General features: G+C 53.6%; 1 pseudogene; it reads left to right on the plus strand.

The window, feature by feature from the left end:
- The first annotated feature begins 3,264 nt into the window (after positions 1-3,264).
- On the plus strand, positions 3,265-5,921 carry LOC128947428 (histone H3-like centromeric protein A; annotated as a pseudogene).
- The last annotated feature ends 3,961 nt before the right edge of the window (positions 5,922-9,882 follow it).

Consider the following 9,882-nt stretch of genomic DNA (forward strand, 5'->3'; position numbering starts at 1 on the left):
GTGGAGAGCATGGGGAGCATGGGTCGCATGAGCCAATGGGGCTTGGAGGAGTAGGGGAATTCCAAAGGGGTGTTGCAGGACAGGGATTGGCCTGAGGTTTAAGTGGCAGGGGAGGTTCGGGAATTAAGGGCTGGGTTGCCTTGACAGGCAGGGAAAGAGCTGGAACAAGGGGTGGGGAATGGCATGAGGGACAGCTTTGAGAGAGGATAAAATCCAGGGGTAAACCAACTTGGGGAGAACATGGGGGTAAAACAGAACAAACCACTTAACAAGGAATCAATAAAATAAATTAAAACTGCAACAACCCCAATGTTCTTGTGGCAACAGAGAGCTTTTATTTCCCAAGCCCTTGCTTATATAGGGCATTTGAAAAATCCCATTTGGATACTTTCATAGGTCAGAACTCTACTCCCCTTCAGGTCCTGGCCAAGGAAACGCCTGCCGCCTTGGGAGAGATGTGACTGGGCGAGGCCCCCGTCAGTCAAACCAGGGGCTGGTTGGTTTGTCTATCACAAACCAACTAAAATATGGTGACACTGTGCCATCATTCATCCCTGTGCCATATCTCCTCTCTGTATCCCTCTGTCCTGCTCCTTGTGCTATCATTCCTCCCTGTAACTAGCAGAACTTTCTTTCCCCCAATTGTCTGTATGCCATAATCACTTGCGAGTTGCTCCTGCTTTCACAGAATCAGAAAATCAGTTTGGTTGGAAGGGGCCAGCGGATCATCTGGTTCAACCTTCCTGCTCAGGCAGGATCATCCGGGTCACATGGCACAGGATTGTGTCCAGACCTACAGTGCCCTGTAGATCCAGATGAGGTTCAGTGTACACAAACCATGTGATGGAAGTTCCTACTGAGGTGCCATCACCATATACCAACTCATTGGCAGTGATGTCATGGAAAGGAGAACACAGAGTCGATAATTTGGTTACCAAATTCTCACAATATGAAGAAAGTATCTTTTTCCCCCTATGGGCTTGCATCTTGTCTGTGGAAAAGACCTCCAGCAACTGAAAGAAGTGCCCTATGCTCCACTAGCATAGACTGGACTCTATAGGGGGCAAGTGCCCCCTGCTCAAGAGAGAGGGGCACACCACAAGGTAACCTGTGGTTTTACTCGCCTGACCATGGTGAAGACATATGGAAGTGGGATGTAAAACCCACCTCTGCCTTGGCAGCACAGGTATGTGAGTTGAGAGGAAAAATTAACCACCACAGAAAACTCTTCAAGGAAAAATGCCACTCAGTTTCCACTGAGCAAGTCTTCAGGTGGAATTGAAGGGCTGATGTTACTTCTGACCCTCTGGAAGGCACCTCCAGATCATATTTACAAGAAGCAAGCAATAAGTACCATAATCAGAGCTAGAGGGGCCCTAGCTCCAGCCAGGTGTGGAAAAAGGACAGTGGAGTCAGTTGGATTGTGTGGATCCATAGCCTGGCACAGCAGAGCCACAGGAGCACAAGGCTTTAGTTGACACAGGTGCACAATGCACCCTAATGCCATCATTCAGGGGGAGAATCCATCTCTGTTTCTGGGATGACAGGGGGATCCCAACACAGACTATACTGGAAGCTGAAGTGGTCCTGACTGGGCACTAGTGGCAGAAAAATGCCATTGTCGCTGGCCTAGAGGCTTCATGTATCCTTGGCACAGATCACCTCAGAAGAGGTATTTCAAGGACCCAAAAGGACACCATTGGGCTTTGGGAGAGCTGCTGTGGAAACAGAAGAAATTAAGACAGCTGAATCCCTTGCTTGGTCTTTCAGAGGACCCTTCTGCTGTGGGACTGCTGAGGTAGCTGAAGAACAGCAGGTACTGGTGTACAGCACAACAGTGTCCCATTGGCAACATGGCACCGACTGGGACTTCAGCACCCATGGCACGGACAGGAAAACCAGGGCATTGGGAACAGCCAGGGCTTGGGAAAAGCAGGTACTGCCTGACTCACCTGATCTCCTGCTGTGCCCAGGTGACCCCAGTGGGTGTTGGACATGTGTGGATGTGTCTGCCTGCAGCTCAGCAAAGCCTTTGGCACTGCCTCCATCTCCCTGCCTCTCCTGGAGCACCTGCAGCTCACAGCTGGGACAGGTGTCTCTCTCTGGGAACACCTGACTGATGGCCAGGCCAAGGAGGAGTGGGAATGGGGCCACAGCCAGCTGGGGCTGGGCACTGCTGGGTTCCCAGGGCTCAGTGTTGGGGCCGGTCCTATTCAACATCTGGCCTGGGTGGACAACTAGGGGCAACTGGGAGGCTTGATGGGGTCAAATAAGGAGTGTGGTGGCCCACTGGGAAAACTGGAGGTTAACTGGAGGTCTGGAAGGCAATGCCCTCAAGAGACCCCAAAGCCCACCTGGGCCACCATGGGTTCACTAACGAACGCCCCAATCTCCTTCTCCCAATGGATTTCATGGACAGTTGTGATCCTTGACTGACCCCCACTTGGTACTGGGAGGCACAGGGAGCTACTCAGACCATGTTGGGAGACAACTGAAGACACACTGGGAGCAAAGGGAAGATGCTGGAACCATGTTGGGGGTACTGGGACCATAACTGGGGCAACTAGGATCATACAGGAGGGGACAACTGGAACCACGCTGGGTTCATACTGGGAGTGTCTGGAACCACACTGACTGGGGGCAACTGGTATCATACTGGGATTGACTGGGATCATAGTGGGATCATTCTAGTAGTGACAGGAATTCATTGGGACTGTTGGGGGTGTGACAGGGATCATACTGAGTCGTTGTGATCATATTGGACTCACAGTGGGAGTGACTGGAAAGCACTAAAATCATACTGCAGGGGACTGGAATCATACTGGGATCATTCTGGGAGTAAATGGAACCATGCAGATGACCGAGAGCAACGGGAACCACATGAGAGTGACTGGGATCACAGAGGACGATTACACGACGATTACAGAGTCCGTACTGGCACCGCACGGGGACGGTAACTGAGACTACCCGGGCAGCACCGAGGCACGGGGTGCCTGGGGGTGGGGCCATGCAGAGTTCTGCTAATGAGCCCTCGGCGGGCGGAGTCCGGCGCGGCACCGGGCGGTCGCGCGCCCCGATTGGCGCGCGGAGGGAAGTGACGTCACGAGCGGCGCGGCGGGAGATTTGAACGGCACGGCGCGGCGCGGCGGATCCCGGCAGCGGCGTGGGGGCCCCGCACACCTGAGCTCACCCTGACTCTCCCTTCCCCAGCCGCTGGGTCCCCTTCTGAACTCGCCCTGACCCTGCGGTGGACTCGGCAACACCATGCCCCGCCCCAAACCCACCCCCCGACGGCGCGGGCGTTCCCCAGCCCCCCCCATCGCCCCCGCGGCGGGCACGCAGTGAGTGAGGGGCGGGGGACTTCCCTTATAGACACCCCTTATGGACCTCCTACATCGAGCCCCCTTTCAGGCCCCCCTCTAGAGCACTCCTATGGACTCCCTCTATTGTTTTCCTCCGCCCCTAGCCTGTGCCCTATATACCCCTATATGCTTCCACCTCCTAGAGTCACCTCACATTCCCTCTCCCCTATAGCCCCTCTACCCCCATACTCCCTGTCCCCTATAACTCCTCTATGTCGGCCATAACTATAGCTCCCTATAGATCCTTTATACCCACAATGTCCCCCCAGACCTTACAGATCCCTTATAACCTCCACAGCCTTCCCCTGTCTCCCTGGCCCCTATAGATCCCCTATAGCCCCCTGTGTTCTGACAGGCCCTATAGATCTATACCCCCCATGTTCCTTCAGATCCCCCCATCTCTGCCCTCCAGGCTAAATATATCCCCTAAAGCCCCCACAGACCCCTATCCGATGCCCCCACAGGGCGCCGCCCAGGGCAGCGGGCATTGCAGGAGATCCGCACGTACCAGAGAAGCACCCGCCTGCTGCTGCGCCCCGGCCCCTTTGCCCGCCTGGTGAGAACCCCCCACATCGCTAAAATCCCCAGACACCCCGATTTCCCCCCCAGAACCTCCCCAGCACCCCCCATGGACTCCCAAACTCCCCTGGGACCACACAGATCATCTCAGATACCCACAAAATCTACTGTGGGACCCCCAAACCCCTCCAGGACCCCCCCAATTTCACCCCAGAACCTCCAGCATTGTCTGGGATCTTCCAAACCACTCTGGATCCCCTCTCTTGAGATCCCCAAATCCGTCTCAGGACACCCCAGATCAACCCTCTCGACCCTGCAACTTCCCCCAGAGCCTTCAAATCCACCCTGGGACCCTTCAGCTCCCCATTGGACTCTCCCAAATACCCACTGAAACCCTTCAAACAATCCTGAGGACCCCTTCAAATCCAACCCCAAATCCACCCTGGGACCCCTGAAATCCAACCTGGAACCCTCCAACCTCCCCCTGGACCCCATCCCAAAAACCCACTGCGATTTTCCAACCCCCTACAGACCCACCAAGTTACCCCCCAGAACCCCAAATCACCCCCTGGGACTCTTCATGACCATCCCTTTCCCCCAGGGCCCCCCCCTCAACCCTGTTCCATCCCTCCCCATGTCCTTGTCCTCTCCATCCTTGTGACATGGTGAGCCTGTCCTCCCCCAACATCCTTGCATATCCTCCAATGTCATTCTGTGGTTCCAGACATCCTTGTGTCCTGCCACCTTCAGAGGCTGCATGGATTGAGAGTTCCCTGTGCCCCTCCTGCTGTGCTGGCACTGTCCCCCCGTCCCATCGGGGTGTCCCCATGTTCCCATGGCCGAGGGTGTTCCCAAGATGTTCCCAGAGTGGTGCTTCCCCCCTGCCTCCCACCTGGCAGACCCCAGGGTGTCCCCGTGGTGATGTTCCCATGTCCCCACTCCCCAGTGTATTCCCAGGTGCTCCTGTCCCCAGTGTTCCTCTCCCTGGGGTATCCCCAAAGTGTCTCCAGGGTGATAACAAGGGTGTCCCCAGGTCCCTGGGATGTCCCCAGGGCAGTGTCTCCACGTCTCCAGGGTGTCACCATGGTGGTGGCCCCAGCCCGGGATGTCCCCAATGCCCCCATATCCCCTCCACGTTGTCCCGATGTCCCCGCACTCCCTGTGACCCTGCTGCCCCCATGTGCCCCCCTCGCTGTGCCCTCTCTGCCACAGGTGCGGGAGCTCTGCCTCCTCTTCACCCGCGGCGTCGATTACCGCTGGCAGAGCATGGCCCTGCTGGCACTGCAGGAGGTGCAACTCGGGGGGCCCAGGCGTGATGGAGGGAGGTCACAGAGGGCTGGAGGGGCCCTATGGGTCCTGCAGGGGTATCCAGGGACTTAGGGGTGTGGGGAAGGGGCTGAGGGGGATCTCATGGGTACTGAGAAGGTTTCCATGGGGGCTGGGGGGCTGTGGGTGCTGCAGGGGGAATCTCTGGGTGCTGGGGGTGTCTCTGGGGGCTGGGGAGGTCCAAGAAGGTCTCTTTGGATGCTTGGATGAGGCTGAGAGGTTTGTTGGGTGTATGTGATGGGAGCTGAGGGGGAGTCTAGGAGGGTCTCCATTGGCTGGGGGTAGGGTCTATGGGTTCTGGGACAGGGTTCTATGGATGTTGAGAGGGTCTCTGGGTGCTGGGTGGGGCGGGGTCCCTTATTCCCAGGGTCTGTCGGGGATTGAGGATGGGTCTTTGGGTCTTGATCCCTCCCTAACACATTTGCAAGCACAAGGTGCTTCAGTCACCCATGGGTGGGTTTGGAGGGACCCTGCCCCCTGGGTGTGTGTTTGGGGGGAGTCTCTGACCCCGGGGGAAGGTGTGGGGGTTGGGGCATGCTGGGGAGCTTTGGGGACCCTCCCTCAGGTTTTGGTTCACAGGCAGCAGAGGCCTTCATGGTGAGGCTGTTGGAAGACGCATACCTGTGCTCGCTGCACGCCCGCCGAGTCACCCTGTTCCCCAAGGATCTGCAGCTGGCCCGGCGCCTGCGAGGGCCCGAAGCGGGGGGCATCTGAATGAGGACCCCCTGGGGAGTCTCTCCTGATAATTTCACACCCATAATCTTACTGGGACCTCCTATGGGACCATCATGCTGAGACCCCCCCCCACCCATAGGGTCCCCCAAGCCCCCCCTCGTGGACCCACCCCATAGACTTCCCCACCTCAGGATCCCCAACAACCCCTTCAGGGACCCATCTCCGGGTGGAGGTCCCCTTCCTTAGTCCAGCACCTCTCAGATTATTGAGGACCACTGCCCATGATCCCCCTGGAACCCCCATCACCAGCATGCCAGTCCCAGGGAAGCCTACTCAGGACCTCCACCCTGCTGGAGACCCTCCCAGTTCTGCTGTACCCCAATAAATGTTTGTGACCCCTAGGTGCTGTTGCTGGGGAGTTTGGAAGGGATTTGGAGGTAAGGCACCACAGGGGGTAACTCTGGAGGGCAGGAGAACCCACAGGGAGAGGTCCTCTGAGCATTTTAGGTGAGGGCACCTGGAATGGGGGCCAGGAAGGTCTTGGGGCCCAAGGGGTTCCACGTATAGTGGTGGTGGGGGGTCGTCTAAGGGGTTGGTGCTTAAGGGATTTGCTTTTTGAGCGGAGGTCAAGGCTTTAGGGGCGGCGCTTAGAGGTGGCTTGAACGTGGGTAGGGATTCCTGTGGGGGGCGGGGCTTAGTACCCCGCGGGGGTGGGGCTCTGGAGGTCTCCCGTCCATGGGCGGAGCTTCAACGGGGTCCCCGCTATGGGGCGGGGCTTGGGGAGGGCCACACTTGGGGGGCGGGGCCACGAGGGTTCTGGACGGTCCCCGGCTGCTTTTCCCGCTGCTGCCGCTCGGGGCGCTGCTGAGCGGGGAGGGGCGGGACCTGCAGGGGCGCTGCACCGGCAGCGCCTGTGCCCGCGCCTGAGGGCACGAGAGGGACCCCAGAACGGACCCGCCCAACCCCAACCCTGCCCTGGGACCCCAACCCCCCCTTCCTCATGCCTTGGAGACCCCTCCCGAGCCTCAGAACCCAAAACCTACCCTGGGACCCCAAGTCCCCTTAAAACTGCCCATCGCTGCCATCCTTGGGGTACCCTTTGAGCCCCCCAAACCTCAGGGACCCCAAATATCCCCCCTAAAATCCCAGCCTAGCCCCCACCCACCTGGTTTGGGATACCTCCAGTTTTGGGGTCTCCTCAACCCTCTTTTTTTCCCTAGACAGTCTGGTGCTTTTTTTCCCTAGACAGTTTGGTGGGGAATATTTTTGTTACTGAACTTTCAAAGAAAGGTAACAATGCAAATTGTGGACAGGACAGAAAATTGCTTTGACATCTCTAAGGACCCTATAAGCAGCAGTACATCTGATAATGAAGAAATCACATTACAACCCCAAATTAATGATGAAACCTTCTATGACAGTCAGGGTCTGCACACTGTTACTAAAACAGTGTGGTACGCAGCAGCCAAGCAAAGTTCCAGGAAAAGTATAGCACACTTACATAGTAATCGGAAACTGGATATGTTTGGAGAGTGCCTCTGGAAGAGGGTAATTAAATAATCTGTCTGAGGTGGAGGCCCAAGGCTTCTGGAGGCCAGAAGTGTTTTTAATGGTGAGTGACTAGAGAAAACTGTGTTTTTTAACTCGGAATGCCGCCTATTGAGCAGGAGGTTGCATCCATTAGAGAGGAGTGATTTGCTTAGGATTGAGACCCCAACCATAGATCATGGAACAGAGAGTGTACAGAAGGCAGTGTTTTTGCAACTGATGAATGACAGATGTTCCAGGACAGCCCTCACCCACATCACTGGTTAACCAAGTATGTGGCTGCCATGGTTAGAGTTTTGCTGAACGTGATAAAACACTGCGGCAGAATTTCAGGATCACTTGAAGCAAGTGTTAACCCCACAGAGAGAAAGACAAGGGAAAAGACCCTTATCGTGGGGAAAGAGATCTTCAGGGCTAATTAGCTATGGCAGAAGGATTAGTTTCACTTAACAATTAGTAAACAGAACAGGAGTAGAACAATTAGTAAACAATCAGGAGATTGGAATTGCACCAAGGAAGCAGACTGCCCAAAAGGGGGCAGCAGGGTCCCAGTGCATGATGGAATGCAGTTTGAGTGAAAGGCTTGCAGAAAGGAATTTCTCAGGAAGTGATAAATTATCCACTGCTGTTCTGGAGAATGTAGTACTTGGGGAAAAGGAAAGTTGCACTCTTTTGCCACAAGCAGGATAAAGATGTTGATGTGGGTGTTGGAACTCCTGAGAGACCTATCATTACTATGGCCTCACAGGCTAATGTTGTTAATTGGAGTCTTAGAAATAACTTTTGGCATCCTCAGTGAGCTGGGGGCTGGCAGCTGCAAACATTTAAGGAAGCTCACCAAAAGTAAGACTTACACAGAAAATGAGGTATCAAAGTTACCACTGGCTTCTGAGATGGAGACAGGAGAAAAGCTGAGAATCCAAGTGGATAAACTTATGACTGAGAAAGACCATCTTAAGACTCTACTTGCTTCAGCAGAGTGTAAGGAAAGACAATTATTTTAGAATTTGAATAGGGAAATTATAGAAGAAAGAAACAAGACCTGAGAGAGGAAACCTTATTTATCCCTGTTACTAAGAAATGAACAATTGCAGAAACAGTTCCAGGAAGAAAAGGAGAAGAGATGAAAACCAAAAGAAACAGCAAAGGTGATGCTTAAGCAAGCTACGAATTCACCTTGTATTGTGCAGAGTCCATTCAGGTGGCTGATTTACAGAAGCATTCCACGCACAAGCCAAGTGAAACTGAAATGCAACAAGTGGAACCCTATCAATACATACTAATGACTCACACATCCAGATTCCAGTTGGTTCTTGTCAATGATTAATTACATTTCTAATAGATATAGGAACACAGCATTCAGTAGTAATGAAGCAGGACGCCAAGAAGTTGGGTGTATGACCCAGACGCTAAGAGTTAACATCACTTTAGTAAATGGAGCACATGTTATCTGTCAAGCTGCTATGGTTAATTTATGGGTCCTGGATGAGAAGTGGATATTGGCTACTTGCTTTGCAATCAAAGATCACAATGACAATATTTAGGGTTTTGATATTCTGAACGTTTAAGTCTGTTGTCTGCCTGATGTCAGTGAGTCAATGTTAATGTCTGCACATTAGCCCAAACCCTAAAAGGAATCCAGAGACTGTGCTGACTCCACATGGCACCTGCACTCCCTGATCCAAAGACTGCTAGTGTGTCCCCGTGCTGGATTTTTGCAGCAGGGAGAAGTGGAATTTCTGAAGTTCTGGCCAATGTGGCCCCACTAAGAGTTGAATACCCAATTACTGCAAACCTAACAGCCACAATACAAGCACCCGTGTGCTTGGGCATTGATGAGGTGGTGACAGATTAAAAGGAAAAAGGTACAATCACTCAGTCACACTCCTATCTCTCCTGTCAGAGACAGTGGCCAGTGATCATTTTAACACTCCAGCCACATAGAACATGCCAGTGTTTAGCCAATGTTCGCTGTTGGCATTGCCATTATGTCACAGATCACAGAATATTCTGAGTTGAAAGGGACCCACAAAGATCATCAAGTCCAGCTGTTAAGTGAATGGGCCATACACAGATTGAACCAACAACTGTGGTTCAGCACCATGCTCAGACCAACTGAGCCGCTCTTAGGGTCTGGCTCACGAAAGAGCTGAACATACAGTTGTGGCTTATGATTTATAACAGGCAGTTGAACACCAGTACCACATCTACAATCACTGCTGTACTAAACTTTGCGGAACTCATAGCTCAAATTAGGAGAGCATGCTACCCAGGGAGGACAACTCAAATTGCAGGAGATCCCCCTGAAAACACAGGAAGCAGCAACAGCAGTGGACAAGCACTTCATAAAGTTGAAGTTGAGATTCCTCCTGAAGAATGTCAAGGCCTAACACCATGAAAGACCAAAGAAATATTCACTATTCAACTCAACCACATTTAAAGAGATGGAACA

This window comes from Melozone crissalis, unplaced genomic scaffold (assembly GCF_028551555.1).
Source record: "Melozone crissalis strain CALT ecotype California unplaced genomic scaffold, PUWL_Pcris_2 ptg000105l_1, whole genome shotgun sequence".
Classification (NCBI taxonomy): domain Eukaryota; kingdom Metazoa; phylum Chordata; class Aves; order Passeriformes; family Passerellidae; genus Melozone; species Melozone crissalis.